This window comes from Oreochromis niloticus, linkage group LG1, assembly GCF_001858045.2.
Source record: "Oreochromis niloticus isolate F11D_XX linkage group LG1, O_niloticus_UMD_NMBU, whole genome shotgun sequence".
In the NCBI taxonomy this organism is placed as follows: Eukaryota; Metazoa; Chordata; class Actinopteri; order Cichliformes; family Cichlidae; genus Oreochromis; species Oreochromis niloticus.
The window spans coordinates 17,726,067-17,744,190 of NC_031965.2; the positions used below are offsets into that span (position 1 = coordinate 17,726,067).

General features: G+C 39.0%; 1 protein-coding gene across 2 annotated transcripts in view; it reads left to right on the top strand.

Annotated features, from left to right (window-relative positions):
- ankrd11 (ankyrin repeat domain 11) overlaps positions 1-18,124 on the top strand; it is a 106,062-nt gene that overhangs the window by 10,385 nt on the left and 77,553 nt on the right. For both annotated transcript variants that reach the window (XM_013271685.3, XM_005466918.4), the window contains exon 2: positions 16,174-16,253. The gene's annotated coding sequence lies outside the window, so the exon portion shown is untranslated. The remainder of the gene's footprint in view (positions 1-16,173; positions 16,254-18,124) is intronic.

Below are 18,124 nucleotides of genomic sequence, written 5' to 3' on the forward strand. Positions count from 1 at the left end.
CCTGACATATGCAATAAACTTTGGGACCATATCTAGACAACCTTTCCAGAGTATTTTAGTCAAACACAGTCCACTCAAGTTGTAGAAGTATCTCAAGTCCTATTGGCAAAAGTAGGATGCACCGTAATGGTCACAACAAAGAGCAAATTTTAATCCAGGTGATATAGTTGCTTATGTACTCAGTTTCATTTAACATAAACTCAAATTCCCCCAAATCCCATTTTTCTGTTATCAGACAATCCTGACATTAATGCCCTGCAGTTTGGCAAAAAACTGAAGCTGTTGCTCATTCTCCAGTAGTGAATTAGTAGCAAGGGGTTTTCCTGCCTTAAAATGGCCCTTTGGGGCGAGGGGTGACTGGTTACTGTAGTTAACATGATTGCCTATTATGCTGCAGACACAGAGCACAAAAATATTATGGAACATGTATTTGTAACCTCATTGACATAAAGCTGTGCACTTTTAGGGGGGTTAAATTTTTAACATATTCTAAGCAAAAGTCAATTATACTGAAGTACATAACAAATCTGATTCTTTTTTTTTTTCTTTTTTTTTTTAACATTTTAAGTGTAGAGGGAATTATCTTTTGGGGCTAACAAAAAATTTCCCTGAAACCAGTAGCTAATGTGTTTAACCCAGCTGTCATCAAGCAATGGAAAATCACATCATCTCAGTCAGCCTGCAACAGGGACTTTCCCTGCTGAATATGTGGCAGCTCAGAGCAGTTTCTTAAAGCTACAGGCTAACATGTGTTTGGCTCTCAGACTGGGCTTGTACGTCCGCATTGTATTCCTGTGTCACACACTGTGACGATACTTCACAGATGTTTGTTTTTTGCCCAAAAAGGAAGCAGTCTAAATGAGAAGTGGAAAACAGGAGAACAGGAAATGTATAAGGCATTTGAAGTTGGCCTGGAGGAGCCATTAATCTTTCCAGCATTCGCTGTGTTTGTCTTCCAAAGCCTGAAACAGTCGCAGATCTGTGATTGGATGACTGCAGTTAACCAGAGACTGATCCTTTTTTTTTTTTTTTTTTGATGCTAAAACCTTCTGTCCTATAAATATACTACCTTGTTTTTGTGCCCATCTGTGTGTTTCTGAGGATGTGTGTGTGTGTGTGTGTGTGTGTGTGTGTGTGTGAGACTGTGTCACTCATACTCCCTGCATTGAATCTTTTTATAGAAACGGCAGCTAGCAGTGTAATCTCTGGTGTGGATGTAGGACAGTCTTTTATTCCTCCTCATTACTTATGCAAAGCCAGTTTTCACCCACAATCAGCATAGCCTGTTTTGAATGTACAGTTTTTTTTTTTTTTAGAAAAAGGTGTTGGAGGAGGACCACATTGGTGCTTTAAAGTTTTAGTACTACTACTAGAAATTGTGCATGTGTGCGATCTTGTTGCTTGTCCTTTTAATATAATTCTATTTTCAATTTGAAAACCTATTGCCTCATTTTCCAATGCATAATTATCTTGTAGGATTCTGTTTACATTAGTTTTGTGAGCACAGCACAGTTTTGTTGTTTTTTTTGTTTGTTTTTTTAATACTGATATGGACATTACAGTCATCCTCCAACAAGCACCTCTAAGACATGTAGCAAAATATGGTTTTTATTATTTAGCAAGCAAGCTCTCAAGGCTTTGATATTGGTGCCAAACCCTTAATTGTTTTTAACAGGGAAAAAAAATGCAAATCTTGAGAACTTCTAATGTGCTTCTGTTTTAAAGTGCCCGTTTAATTTGATGCAATTTTTGTCAGAAATTATTGATACTTAAGATTTCATTATAACTGGTAAGCTTTTGGGATCATTAGGTGTCGTTATTTATGTTAAAAGAGCGTTTGCAGAAGGATATAAAAAAAATAAACTTTTTAAAACAGACCTGTTTTGCTCATATCCTGCTGCATATTTTTATTTTTGGAATCTGGCTTTGCATAATTTGTTGTTCAAAATCATGCTTAGAGGTAGAGGTCCTTAGTTCATCCTTTGTCTGAAACAAAACATATTAGCTTCCTTTAAGCTGTCTATCTTCTGATTGGTTGCACCTTGCAAACAGAAGGTTTGAACAGTGAATGGATGGAGCTGCTGTGCTTAGAGAGCTGTGTGCTTTTGTCATTAGGGATATCCTGTCTTACTGGTATTAAATCAAACAAAGAGTAGAAAGAGAAACTCTGAAATTGAGGGTTTAGATTAGTCTAAACCATGAGATTTATGATTTATAACTTGTACATACACACACCTTACTATTTGACACTGGCAATTTAATTGCATGTAAATAATGACAGAAAATAATGAAAAGCATAGTAAATTCATTTTAACGCTAGTGAGTCTTTTTTCATGGTCACTTCTCTGGGGTTTTTGGTCCTTCAGAATAAATAAAGGTTTAATAATGTCTCGTTTGCCTCCTTTGCCATGCCAGCGCAACGTAATTTGATTGTTGATTTGTACTTGTATGGATATGCTCTTCATGTAGCCATTTGCCACAAATGCATGCTTGTCATACTCACGTGCAACATATCTGTTTAATTTCATCATATCGCCCTCTGTGATTCCTGGATAGATGATATTGTCTGCTGAACCCAGCCCCGCTGTGCGCTGTTATGCTGCTCTCTCACACATTTGGCTCGACTCCACTCATGTCCTCTCGCTTTCCACATCCCAGCCCTCTGTTCTCTCCCTTCTCTCCTGCTTCCACTTTGCCTCAGCCACCATTTCCTTCGTATTTCAGAGCCCAGAAATATGCTTGCACACTGCATCCTCATATGCTCATCTACCCTCTCTCTGACAGTCTCCTCCCCCATCTCCACCTCTATGCAGTAGCCTTGGTTCCTCAGGAAGCACTGTGTGCAGGAAGCTAAGGGCGTTGAACCTAACTGTTTGCCTTGTTTCCTACCATGACAACAACGATAGTAAATTATAAGCACACACCAACAGGATTAATGTACAGGAATGCAAGTCGAAAGGCTGGTGGATTTTGATGTCTTAGCATAGGCACTATATAAAACTGAGGGTGAAGCTGACTGTTTCATTTTTACTGAGCATAATATAATCAGAATGTAAGTATAAAGAGCTGCCCAACAGCAGTTAAAGGTTTATGCATTTCTGGATTTTTATATTTCTACAGGATGAGTATGTGTCTTGTTGTTTTTTTTGTTTTGTTTTGTTTTGTTTTAAATCAGTTACCTTTGCTTCATATAGGGAGCTTTAGGTAGAAAGATTTGTGTGAGGTGAGGGGAACAATTTTCACTCACGTACAAGTGCACCTTGATGAATAAAATCAGTGCTGTGTTGTAATACTGCCGTTGCTGTTCTGTTGGTGATGTATAAATAGTATTTTTTTGAGTATTAAATGGCCACTATCCAGAGTGCTGTGTTTTTTCTGCTCTAGTGAGTGCATGGCAGTCATACCTCCACAGAAAGAGTGGAGAGAGTTAGTAGCTTGGTTTTCATCCGTGATATTAAAGCGCTCTGCAGCAGCCTCGTGTGCAATTTGTCTTCTTGCGTCTTAGGAGTAAGAGTAAAAAAAAAAAATACACAATGCTCGTGGGGTGTATGTGTTCATGATATATATCCTTTATCAGGATACTGCATGTTGTCATAGCATTTTTAGCTTCAGTGACAGATCTTTAGAGGGTAGTATTTGCTTAACGGAAACCTATATAGCCAGAGACTAATGTAGCTGTTTCTCCACGCTTTCCAGTAGTTTCCCTGCTTTAACGCATACACACTGTGTTGGTGCTTAGACAGCTTCCTAATGAGAAGGAAATGGGAAATCTAAGAGAAACACAGTGTTTGTGTGTGGCTGAATAGAGATGCTGCCAGTAAACTCAACAGAATATGTGGAAAGTCTGAAATGGCTTCTTGTGAATTGTGTGGTTTCGTGCAGTTACTCTTACAAGTATATAGACTAGCGTGTGTCTTCATACCTGTTTTCACTCATGATTCTTGTTGTTTCACTCACATGTAGCACACAACAGGAGATGCTTCCTATCAGACCTAATCTGATATCTAATACTGAAAATGCTCCATGATGAGTGTTTGTCTTCTAACTTTCAATAACCTGGGTTACTAGGCATACATTGAAATGCATGTTGGTCTAATCCTGATTCAAAAATCTGACTGGGTATTGCCAGTAATGTGTGCCAGTCTGTTGACTCAAGTTCTATGTCGTTCCTTGTTTACTTCGTCACATGTCAGATGCAGCTCATGGGAGGGCTAATGAAGCATAGAAGAAGCTAACAGCAAAGAGGCAGCAGATTAGAGATATTTCGTGCCTGCTTCACTAAATTTTATTTCTATGTTTGCAAAAGTTTTTTTACTTAACTGCAAACTGTGGTGATGTCAAGGGGGTCATGAATGAAAAGCTCCAGCGATGATGCCTTGGCTTCTCTTAGTCTCTTCAGTCAGATATTTTAATAGGCAGATGCTTTTAGTACTAATTGGGAAGCTTTTATTAATAGTATAGTATTAATATAATGTGTATGGTTTTTTTGTGTATGTAAAAGATGTAGAGAATTGCTGTACATTTTAAAATGCATATCTGAATATAAAGTTTAACTTACAAAACTTACAACGTTCACATATGCTGTGGCCCTTTGGATGTACTCGGTATGTCCATACGATAGTCAGACTTTTTTACTACATTTTCAAGCATGTTTGGAGTCAATGTAACCAATGCTGTTATGCTACATACTGTCAAACTCAGAAATCCCTTCTTTCTACTAGCACATATATCTGATGAAAGGCTGCAGAATTAAAGCACTTCTAAATGGGATGATTCTTTTTGATACACCCCTTAATCTCACTATTGCAGTATTTTAGCTCCACAAATTTTTTTGTGTGTCTGTGTAAGTACTTGATAACTATGACTTGCAGAGTTGTTTTGACTTTTGACTATGTTCTCATGTATTATTTTACTAATAAATACAAATTTAGTTCTTGCGTATTTTTGGATGTCTTTATTTGTTACAGGCTTTCGCGTTTAAGTCAAGCCTGATGTTATCTTAAGGCACTGGACTCATTCATTTCTATTGCTTGTGCCGCGCAAATGCGCAATCTCACCAGCGAGGATTGCTCGAGCATGCTGCGGTGTGACGTACTTTCCCGCAACCAGTAAAAACGAAGCCTACAGCTGCGCAAAGTTCAACCACACGATTCACTATTAGGGATAGTTACAAAGCTTTCTTCTTTTTGAATGCAAGATACATGTTGTTTTGTTTGTCTTGTATTATGTTTTGTAATAATAAAAAAAAATAATAATAATTGCTCAACGTAAAAAAGACGTACAGATGTACAGTGGCCAGCGCAACACAAATTTTGGGCCATTCGCTCTAGCTAGCAGTCAGACCATGCCGCATCCTATGTGAAAGAGCCTTTAGACATAAAAGAATAATCCTCAGTCTCTTACCAGCATATAAAATGCAGTATTATTTTAATATGCTATTGTGTCCATATTCTGTATCAGCAGATACCTGAAGTCAAATTTGTCGAGTTAGACTGGTGCCTCCCTAACTTTTGCATTCGCCATTCTTAAAACCAACCCAAATCAGCTATGTTGGTCATCAAATGGACTCTGTTAGTAGGGTTAAATATCTACTCCCACTGCGTTGGACATTGGCATTTTTAAATGCTCTGTTGTCAGTTAATGTGTAGGTTTTAGTGCATTTGACAATGGCTCATGTCAGCTATGTGGATTCTATCACACATCAATGCTGCAGATCTGTACTGTCCAATAATTGTTCTTATCATGTTATCTGTATCTTCTAGAGAGGCATGCTGTTTTATGGAGAACAGACTGTGTGTTTAAAGAAATCCATTTCATAACCGTGTGTAGAACTGGCAAGCAGGCTTTGTAGCTGGATATTTGATTTAGTGTATGTGTTGAGACAATGTGTGTCAGCTGGAGATATTTATTAAATGCCTGCTTTTTACTGGCTAAGAAATGTGTGGGTGAGCGGATGGCTGCAGGCTTTTAGAACCAACACAGTTGACTCGTTCTGTGGTGTTAGAGCATGTGCGGGTGTTTATGTACCATGTGCTGCTACTCCTCCATTTCCAATATTCATAGAGCTCTGTCTTTCACTGAAACCATGGCAACAGAAAATGACAAATGGCAGAACTGTGGAAATGCTCAGGTTGTGTGCGAGGCTTAATGGCAGAGCAAGCTTTCTCGGTTTAAACATTTTTTTTATTTTTTTTTTGTAAACTGCATCAGTGAACACCATGGCTGGCCTTTTCTTACTCTACAATCCTATTGTTTAACACGAACGGCACAATAAATACATTTTTCATTTTGCAGTCCCATATCTTAGCTTTTAGTTTAGTATGTTTGCAGACAGCAGTGTATGTAGTTTTTGTCCGTCAGACATTGCGGCGCAATTTTCGGCTTTGTGTGTCTTTTAAAAAAGACGAGCAGGAAATATTTGTTTATGTGAACTGTGTGAAACTAGCCTACAGCTTTATGTGAGGAAAAGCCATTTCTAATAAATGGAACAAAAATATTTCAGATGAACAAATAGTAACATGCTGGTTTTCATACTATAGACTATAGGTGTAATGTGATCTTATTGTATGTGTTTGCAATAGAAAGATCCTAAGGAAGAGACTAAAGGTTTGTGTGTGAGTGAGAGAGAGAGAATACCTGAAATTTTAAGCTTAAGGAAGGGGGTCCTATGAAAACCCCCTTTTAAATGACATTCCATATCACATGATATGAAGAAAGGAAGAGAAGAAACAAGCATAGCGTAGCAGGAATGTACTGATGGAGAGAATGGGTCTGAAAGGCACTGCTGTTTTTGGCAGTTTTTTCTGGAGCATCAACCAGTGCCTCTGCTGTAAAATAGGACAGTGGCAGGCCAGCAAATCCACCCACTCCAGCCCACACCATGTTGACACCGATGTGCAGGTTTATATAGCAAAATATAGCAAGGGTTCTTAGAAGAAAACGTGTTTTGGATTTAACGTATTTGAAATCAGTCACTGTGTGAAATGGATATATGTGACCATGACTCCCTACAGCACCTGTTTGCAATGTTGTTATGATTTTAGCAGCTGTATATTAAGAAATTATTAGGAACATAAGACTTTCCTTGCTTCTCATTTTCATGTCTTTAACTACTGAACTCTAGTAATGTTTAGTATTCATTCTGACTGCAAAAAGTGGCTATTTTTAGCTTTAGATTGGACAAATCTTGCTCAGTCTACTTTTCTCACACCCACACTTGTAACATATGAACACAAGTTGCATGCTCTTTTATTTTTCTCCTTTGTTTATATGGATCCCTGTGATGATTAACCAGTTGGAATCCCATGGATGTTTCACCTAGTGAGATAAGATTGTCCTCTGCTGTAATCTTTGCTCTCGTGATGAGACCTTGGATTCAAATTTTCATTTTTAAAAAGCACGTCTGAAATATGAATGTCCCAGCTATAGTGCTTTCATTGCGGTCCTTCATTTTAATTCTGTCTCTATTGGATAAAAGGCTCACTGGAAATGATCAGTTTTTACAGTAAAACGAGAAGCATTCCTTTTCTGAAGACCACCCTGTATATGCCCTAGCTGTATATTAAGAACACATGCAAGCTTCATCTCGAGTCCAGCATTTGAAAAGATGTATTTTGAATGTGAGGATTTTTTTCCCTCAGTCCAGAGAGCTTGTTACCTTGACAACAGCAGTGGATCCGTAGTGAGGGGAGCTGAGCGTGTGAGCTGAGCTTGCCGCGGCATGGCTGTGCCGAACAAACAAGCGCTGTCGCTAACTGTGTCACGAGTGCTGCTGCTGCTGCTGCTGCCTTCTCATTGCAGCCCTTCTCCCCCTCCCCTCACTCCTTTCTTTTGATATCAGGCTTTTATTTAGCTGGTTTGTTGTTCAGCTGGTATCCACCCTTCACAGCCCTCCAACAGACTCACCTTCTTATGTTTTCTAAAGAAGCAGTTTGTCCCAACTCCCTGCTTCCTTATTCACCCACTTATTCTGTTTATTTTTCCTCCGTTCTTCCATGTTGAAGCATGAATGTATGTGGTGTTTATATTTTTTATTTATTCATTTATTTTTTAAATAGAGCTTCAAATGATGGCATATGCATTGGTGGCTCGTGCTGGACATGTATAGGATCGCTGTGCTCTGGTCCCTCCCTGCAGAAACCAGCCTTTATCAATAATGTAGATGTTTTTGAAGAGGAGATGTGTGGTGTGCATCTCTTTTTCTCTCTCCTCCCCTTGGCCCATCCTCCCTCCCCACAGCTGTCTACCCACACCCTCCAGTATCAGGTTTCCCCTCCAGTGTTTGCGCATAGAGGAGCAGATGACTGAATCTAATTAGTTAAAATATTACAATAAGGCCTGATACCTGATGCTTTGACATACTGCAGGCTGAACCCAGGCTGTTCTGCTGAGCTGCTGTTGCTTCATATTGTTTATCTCAGACTTGATATAAGCACGGGTTTATCATCAACACCAGGCACCCTTCAGTTGCTATTAATGGTTTACATGTGATGTTACATCCATATGGGGATCCCCCACCTCAAGGGCAAAGCAAGACTTTATTTCAGTACAAGCCAATTTTATTTTTATCAGGTTTGTTTTGGCAAAATGGTGGTTGCAGATAGTTATTCCAGGGTTTCCACCAGAAAAGTCATTAAGGCTGGTGGCTGTGACTGGGGATCAGGGAGGGTGGGTTGCAATTTAATGTTACATTCAATTACTGTGGCGTTATCCACCCGTGAAACAGTAATTGTGTGCCACAGACGGAACAGCAGACACAGTGGGTGAGAAGGTGACAGAGTTTGTTTGTTTGTTTTTACCCTTTTCCTGAACTTTGTACAGTGTGGAATTTGTGGACATATGTGAGCAGATGTCTGTTGAACAGGTAAAACTATATTAAGTTACTAAGCGAAGAGGCTCATCTAATTGTGGCTTTGATTTAAAAAATATTTATATACATGATGCTTAATCATAGTACTTGAGGTGCAAACTTATGTTCAGTTAAATGTACTAATGACTTGCCATTTAGTTTGATCACAGCTCCCTGCAAACAGAGTATTGCAGCTAAAAGCTAACCCACCCTTATGAACCCTCCTTCTTCGTGAATGGTGGATCATCTAAAGCTGCGAGAATATTTTGGGGGCAACTGAAAATAAGGTTTAATTAGATTTACAACATAGGAAAAAGAATTACATATAGAGATCAGTGACAGGGTATGGGACGAAGTATGGGAGAATGCTAAATCTCTGAGCGTCTGTAATAAAGTAAAGGCAGTCCAAATTAAAATCCTACACAGAGTTCACATATCACCATCTCAACGCCATAAATACAATTCAGACCTTTCTCCACTGTGCCCTAAATGTAAAATGGAGGTGGGCAACCTAACGCACTGTCTATGGTCCTGCCAGAAAATACAACAATTCTGGTCTCTCATAAAGTGCAAACTGGATAAGATCTTCGCCACTGACACTGAATGCAATCCACTGTGCATGCTGCTTGGAGTGGCAAATGATAAAATCAGGGGGAAGTTTGGAAAGCGTTGTTAACATTCTGTGCAAGGAAATGTATCCTCTTGAACTGGATCACGGACACGGCACCATCTAAAACTCAGTGGCACCGGACGGTACTGGAATATGTGTCACTAGATTTCTTAGGCTACACAGTAGGGACAAAAAGTTTCATAAAATATGGGACCCATTTATGGCGTATGTTGGTTTGGATATCTCTGCTATTTTCTCATGGGCCCTGGTGTAATGCAAGCAGATCACTGCTATTTTACATATATATATTGTTAATCGTATCTCATAATTAAAATGTCTGGATTTTCCATTTATTTCTTTGTATTCATGAGCCGGGTTGTTTGTCTGTTTGTTTTGTTTTGTTTGTTTTGTTTTGTTCTACTATGTTGGTTTTAGAGCAGGGTGATATGGCCAAAAAGATTTATCACAATATACATTTGAAAATTTGCGATAACGATATAACTGACGTAGGGCTGCCACGATTAGTCGACTAGTCACGATTACGTCGACTATCAAAATCGTCGACGACTGATTTGATAGTCGACGCTTCGTTTGAAGCTTTGTAAGATCACAAAAGACGCAGGAATAAGTAGTAGGATTTAAGAGTGTAATAACGGACTGAAACAGAAGATGGCAGCACTGCATGTACAAGGATGCCAGCTGCCGTTAAACCCCGAAGAAGAAGAAGTAGGTCTGTCCCAGAATTCATAGCGCAGCCCAGCTCAGTTTCCAACAATGGCGGCAGCTAGTTAGTTTTAATATTACTCTCATTATTCTTTCTGGGTCACAAAATAAACGTTTAACATATTATCAGGCGAGAATGTAACTGTGTAAACCTCAAATATCTGCTCAGTTTATCAAGACACCACATATTTTCAAAAGCGCTCCGACGTTTTCGGAGACGTCTGTTACCCACTAGCTCGATAGCTAGCCGGGGGCAAGGCTCACTAGAGCCCGTGAGAACACCGGACTCCCGGCAAATCGTTTTCAAACCCACCGCCGTCTTTCGCTACTCAGGTTAAACATATATGAGTCACTTAGATAACTTAAAAATGATATTGTTTGGCTTTTTTTTTTAGTATTTTATTTGTTCCTGAGTAAATCGGTTTGGCTGAGATTAAAGTTAAAGTTTTCACACAGCTGAATAAACGTCAAGCAGACAGCTGATTATCAGAAGTGTGAGATGCTCAAGAATATACTCCGGTGTCCCGTTATATTTTAGATAGCGAGGAGTTTATTAAACTTCACCGAAACAATCTGCAAATTTCATTAAAATTTAATAAACTACCATCTTGTCTTTATTTTTAGTTAGCACATACCTTAAACACTTAAAGCTGTAAGCTAATGATAGTTATATAAGAGCAGATGCATGCTGGTGCAATAAGCTGTACATTTTACGTCCAATGGATGCATGATCTGATTAGTCGACTAATCGCAAAAATAATCGGTGACTAGTCGACTATCAAAATAATCGTTTGTGGCAGCCCTAAACTGACGATATAATTGATGCGAGACAAAATACAACTCCATAACTTTACTAGCGCAAAAAACCCCCCATTCATTTATTTTCACTTAAACAAGCAACTGTTTTTTATATGCATTAAAGCTATATAAAAAATTTAACAGTGCAAATGCAAATTCCTTGCTGAAAGTTTAACCAAAAGGCATTTCCAGTAGAAATGGGCTGACATATCCTGAGCATAACCATGTATAATATCCACTGAAGTTAAAAAGAGGTGCTTTGCAACATTAAATTGCAGTGTGCCAAATAAAAAAGCCAAATATGTATTTTTCGGACCATAAGGTGCACGGGATTATAAGGCACATTAAGCGAAACAAAACAGTCAGATAAATCAAACTTTATTCAACTCATTCTTCTTGCTTCCTCCACTTCTGTACCATTGATTCATTAATGCTGTATTCTATCACAGCTGCTCTATTCCCGTGTTGTTGCAGTATATTAATGACTAACCTCGTATTGTGGATGGATTATCTCAGTTGTTCTCCTGACTGAAGTTTGGTCCGTTTACAGCATCCTGCCATGCGATTGCACTTGTCCCTAACCACCAGGAACCCTCACGTTAACTTTTATCGAGTGGAAAAAAGTTAGCGTTCATCCTCCAGCTTCACTGTTTATGTTATGCTAACATAGCTGTGTCGCTAGCGATCACATAGCACATCATTATATACCAGCTAGCCCAACTTCAGTAACCCTACAAACGTCACTGCTGTTTAGTTTCCTGTCTTCATTTATGTTGGAAGTGATAGAAGAGCTGTACGTTTGAACTTTTTCAGAAATCTTGCAGTCAGAACATGCTATATCATGCTTAGGTAACTAGCGAAACTAGTGAGCTAACTTCCGCTAGCTTCCTGCTAACTTCTGCTAGCTTCCTGCTAACTTCTAACTCCGATAAATGTAATAAATTCTGTTTTCATGGATGCCAGGATGTTAAACACCTAGTAAAGCAGCAATGCTGATCGTTTTATTAAAGATGAAAGAATTTAGACAGTTTTTAACTCTCAGTGATGCTGTGTTTGTTTGACTTTGGGACCTTAAAAGAGGACGGAGTATAGGACCCAGGTTACTCCCAGATTTACAAGCACCTTAGTCCGACAAATACAGCAATAATGACAGCCCGCTTGCATGTTCTACAAAAAAATGTGCTTTGTTGTGTATCTGATGGACAAACACCAAACCAGTTCCACATCACTGAAGTTGCACCATTTTTACAAACCAATTCTGGTTCATCTGTTTCACTCAACAATCGGCCATGTGCGTATGAAAACAAAGGCATTGCGCATGCGCGTTTTACCCATATTCTATCGCGATATTTCATTTTCTTATCGTTGCCTAACATTGTACCAGTATTACCGTGAACGGTATAATATGGCCCAGCCCTAGTTGGTTTTGTCTTGTTTAATTTTGGTGTCAGTGTAAAGTTTAAAATTCAATAAACATACAGTTACAAAAGATTTACAACATAGGGTAGTTAGTCTAAATATTACTGCTTTGTCTCTACTGCTCTGCTGTTCTCTCTGCAGTGATCCTGAAAATAACCTCACATGAATCAATGTAAAGTACCTACCTAATGTTGGCTTAGCATAACGGTTCTAGTGTAAGTGGAGGGATTATCCACAAGACGTATGTAAATAAGTGGCCCTCTGGAAGGACCTTGCTGTTTTTAGTGATTGAAATATTGATCGCATATACCCAAAAATTGTTCGTAGAGTTCTGTTTTTTGAGACATGACATGACAGATGGAAGAACTGACCTGTTGTTTGTTGGCCATTGTGCTGGAGTTGTTTTGATGTGCAGGTCTCTATACTCAGGGGTGCACATAAGTGGTCCGCAGGTGATCTCTTTGTCTCTGATGATCTAAGTGAAATGCAAAAGAAATCTCCATACATAGCTCTTGAGATGTCTTTTTTTTGTCAGATGCACTAGCATTGGTTCACCCCATTCCATGTGTTCATTATTTCTAGTTTTTGCAGTACAGCATCTGTGATATCAAAGAAAAACACAACTTTTTGTTTCAGTCTCTTACCTCAGTAAAGTCCTGCAGTATTTCTGGTCTGAATGCCCTTGCACGATGCCTATGTGGCCTGTGACACTCTTTATGAAATCAGACAAGGGCCTGAGCTGTTGTTCCAGGTTGGCTTTCAGCTGCCTCTGATCTGCTCTATGATAGGACCAGCCAGCCAGACACAGGGCTGACTGGAGAGGTGTGCTATAGCCTTGGGGAGCACTGTCGAGTTTGTGTTTTATGGTCCAGACTTCTGATGAAAAACAAGTAGTGATTCAGGTTTGCAGAAAGTGAAGCAAAAAGATATCTGTGCCCTGAAACCTGTGTTAAAACTTGCCTGTCCTCCTTAATCCCAAAACATCCAGAGAAGGCCTTTCTCTTTACACAAAGAGAAAACGCACTTCAGGTGCCACTAGTGGTCATTCACATGGAACTGGTCTCTGTCCTCACTGCACACAGTGAGTCTAGTCTTAAGTTTAAACGGCAGGACATTTGCAGTGTTGATACAGTTGACGAGATGGTTAGGTAAGTAAAGCTCTCTAAACTATGCCTCCATCTTTTTTATTTTTTTATTTTGCTGCAACCAAATGTTTGAGTCAGTCTAAGCACAGTGCTATTCTCCAAGCTCCAGTGAAGAGATTTATCTCTTTCATCAGTCATAGTCTGTCAGCATCAAAGACGGGCTCTGATTCTTGTTGAAGGTCACCGTTAAAACCAGGGCTGGTCTCACTAGCTCGCTCACCTTAGAGCAGGGTTTAGAAAAGCTTGTAGAAGTGCACACATGTTGTAGCTTATTGCACCGTGCCTCACATATTCTTCTGTTCCTCGCTGACATGTGACCTGCAGTGCTGCAATAAAGTTGGCGAAGCAATCTGAAACACACTGCTGATATTTCAGCAGCTTGATAATGGTGACAGTGAAGATGCAGAAGTGAATATGCAGACCTGTTGTCATGGTGATGCAGAGCTAGAAATGTCTTGTAATTATGCGTGATCATGTTAAATGTTTGAAGTCAGCTCTGCATAGTTTGAAGGCGAGGCTTTTTACTAAGTGGAGTTAAGTGGAGCCACACTTTAAGCAGGTGTTTCAACCTGTTGATTTGCATTAGTATAGAAACAAATCTTACACAGTTGTATAGAAAACATGAAAACATGTGTCAGCGTTTGGAGACTTCTACTGTCAAAAGTTAGGCTTTTATGGGACTGATGTCAGTCAGGTTAATGTTTTGTCTAAATTTGCCTGTTCAGTAGATTTTGTGCGTGTGCAGCACATATGTGTCACTCTCTCATGCTCTCCTGGTGTAGCTTAGTCAACGCTCTTTATCTAAGAAGAAACCATCAGTAAGAAGTTTGTCGGTTCCAGTAGGTAAACAACTGTTCCACCTTGGTGTTAGTTGGCTTTTGTTTCCTGAGCAATGCACACATATTTTGTGATTTCATGTGAGCTGATTTCATAGGCTGTGCACAAAGATGATGATCCATTTTTATTTTTTGCTTATTTCTTTGGCACCTGTTTGATCATCTCCCTGAAGATCGATATCTGTCATCTGTTCTGCACCATAGTTGAACTTATTATGTCACTCGTATTTCCTTAGCAGTTTCTTCTAAAAGAATCTGTGCAAAGGGACAGGTCGGCTGTCTTTTTTTTTTCTTCTGTTTAACAGAGTATAATTAAAATATAAAACACTACTCTCTTTGACATACTCGGCAATACAGGCTGAGCAGAATCAAATATGCATGTGCAGATACAGTCAGTCATTTTTTTAAGCAATGTATGTGTCTGCAGAAGCATTTTATAGAAGCCTGACAAAAAATCTCAAATCTTACAAAGTTCTCTGGAGAAAGTAGTAGTGGTTGAGTCATGCTCAAAACAAGTTGTCTGACTTTGTTAAACAGTACAAATAGCTGGTCTGAGTTGTCATGCTGAAAGGGAAAGGAATGGGGATATTATATTTATTTTTTAATTTATTTTTTTAACAATAAGGGAACATATTTTCATTGTCTCTGGAGTGACACAATGCAGTGTTTTACTATATTGTACAGATGACAGTTGTTCAATTTCAAACACTTTTATTCTTAGTAATATGGTGTGTTAAGCACTATAATGTGACTTGACAGATTAACCTTATTTACCAAAGTTGGCTTTGATTTCATCGTTATGGTCTTTGTCAGTTGTTTTTTTTGTTGTTGTTGTTTTTTTTTTGTGATCAATAAGATGGATTGTCCTTATCCTGTATTCCAAACTCTGGGAGGGTAGTGTTGCACTCCCTGTCTGGATTGTAACAATCCATCAATCCTGTACTTCCCGCTGGGAAAGCCCCACAGGTTCCACTCCAGTACAAACACAAATGCACATCTAACCATCATCCTCCTTACCACTCAGGCCCTCCTAGGGAGGTCTGACCTTAATCCTGTCTTGCATTCACACTTGCCACCCTGCCTGTGCTAAAACTGAAAACAAGATGCTATTGAATTTTTCCTTTTAGTCCTGTTATAATGCATTAAAGCATATGAAATGATGAAATACGTGTGGGTTCAGATTGGAGTTTTGTCCCAAAATCACTGGAATGCCAAACCCAACACTGGGCCCCTGTTAAATACCCTCCCATGTCCCGCTGCCTAAATCCTGATAAACCCTTGTCCTCATTGTGTGGTTGGACTGGGGGCAGGGCCAACAGCAGTACACTGACTTCAGGATTTCTCTGTATGCCATTACTTGTTGACCTGTTGCTGACCTATTTCATATAGTCACTTGTTGTTCAGAGGTTGAATTTTTTTCCAGACTTGAAAACCATACAGTCATAAAAAGGATACTGGTGCATGGAAATTCAAATTGCGTGGACATGACATGTCCAGGCGTGGAAGGTTAAGGATAAGGAAAAGTTTATCTTTGTAACATATTGAAATCACTTTGAAGCACATGAGTTAACATGTTTTGGATAAGACAACGATGGGAGTATCTGGTGTTCAGTTGGAGGAGCAAATGTGGGGACAAAATGCTTCACTGCCTTTCTCAGTTAAATAACTGAGAGATCCTTTGAGGATAAATTTTACCCTCTCTGTCCATCTGAGTGTGTTGCATAAAAATGTGAGACTGCTTGTGTTTTCCTGTTCAATAATTTTATATATATATTTCTTTTTATCCTTTTTCAGGATTCGTGGATTCTGCAGCAGCAGGTGTATTTTCTATTTGGATTTTAGCCCACTGACATTCTCCTACAGCCATGGAATCGGTATGTTGACAAATACAATTTTTTTTACTTGGTCTTTTTAGGCCTCTTTCACTGAACCTCTGTTAGCGAGAAGTTTCTTCTTAAAAAGATATTTTATGGCTGTTTGTTTCTTATGAGGGCTTTTTGGGATTGGGAAGCATGTTGTGTGAAAAGACATTCTTTACGAGGAGAACACAGGAATCAAATGATATTCACATGGAGAAGTGTTCAGGTGTTTGCTATGGATTGGATAGTTAGCTGCTTCTCTGAATTGACCTCTCTTTAGTTTAGGTGACCCTGTATTCATAGCTTATTCTCCTGAAGTTCTTGACTAATTTGATTGTGATATATTTGTAGAGCACCCCCAAGCATTAGATTTGGATATGTTGCAAGTAAACTTGTTGTCTAGCATGAAAAGCATTCAGATGGGTTTGTTGTTAGTCCCCCTTCAACGTTGTTAGCTCTCCTTACAGGAAAATTGAAGCTTACTGCTGACACGTAATGCAAACCTAAAATAACATAGAATTTAATCAAGTAGATTGGCTTAACTGTTGCAGATGGCTTTTCTCGCTGTTTGAGTGTCATTCATTTTTAATATTACTGCATCAGTTTTTTAGTTTTTAACAGCTTTAAAGGTAGGCAGATGATATGATCTTGTGTAAAACCAGTTTCTATTAAAGAAAAATGTAAAAATGGATAACTCCAGGTGTGGTGTGGCAGTCTCTCCGTGTTATTCCCAACATGCCCTTTACTACCGAATATCTATTTTCAAATCCATGTGTAACCAAATAAGCTAGAGTAATAATTCTTTTGGCATCTAAAAACAGACAAATTGGACTTGGATATACCGGATTTAACATGTCCCAGACCACTGTTTTCTTCCAATCGAGGGTTTGCAAAAATCACATAAAAGGTGCATGGAACAACAAAAACATAATCCAAACAGTTTATCGATCTGATCAGCTGTTCACAGCACCTCCTACATTGGCATATACGCATCAAGTTGTCAGCATGAACCTCCACATGGTTTCATGCTGACCGCTAACTACAAAAATAGGAAAGGATGTCATTTTCATGGGATTTGCAGTTTTTTATTTCCCCCAAAGCCTATCAAAGCTCCACTGGTGCTATGGCATCATCATATGGTATGTTTTAATGCATTACTGGCTAAATTGAAATAAACATCACAATTGTGTTAACTGTTTCTATGATGGCAAACATGTTTTGTTGCAGTGCAGCTTATGTACTTAACAATGGTTTGTTTTATTTTTAAAAAGCAAACTTTGTTATTCAGAATTTTTACTTTTGCTGCAAATATATATCAGTTATAAAATGCCCTTTTTTCCTACTTATCATTAGACCCTTTACATGCACATATGTGCTTAAAAGCTACAAGTAGTAGCATTTACTCTGTATTGTTAGGCATGCATGAGACTGTGCAGGAGATGCTTGTACCAACAGGCAGGCTGAAAGCTCAGCAGCCCCTGAGCTCTATCCATTGGAATGCATGTATTAAGAATAGGGCTTAGTGCAAGCCTAACCTCTGCTTTCCTGTCCCATTGTCAAAGGCTGTGTGTGTGTGTGTGTGTGTGTGTGTGTGTGTGTGTGTGTGTGTGTGTGTGTGTGTGTGTGTAAAAAGTAGGTCACAGCTTCTGTAGTGCAGAACTAGCATGTGTCCAACAAAAGCCCTCCGTTACCCTCTATCTGTCTCACTCACACATGCATTGCACACGCACAAACACATCTTTATGTTTGGTTAATGCGACTAGCTGAGAGCACAACCCATTTTATTGTACTTCTATCAACAAACACGCACTACCTTGTGGCAGGAAATGCAGTAAAGTTGGTATCAGTTAAATATAATTCACAGATGAGATTAAAATAAAAGGGCA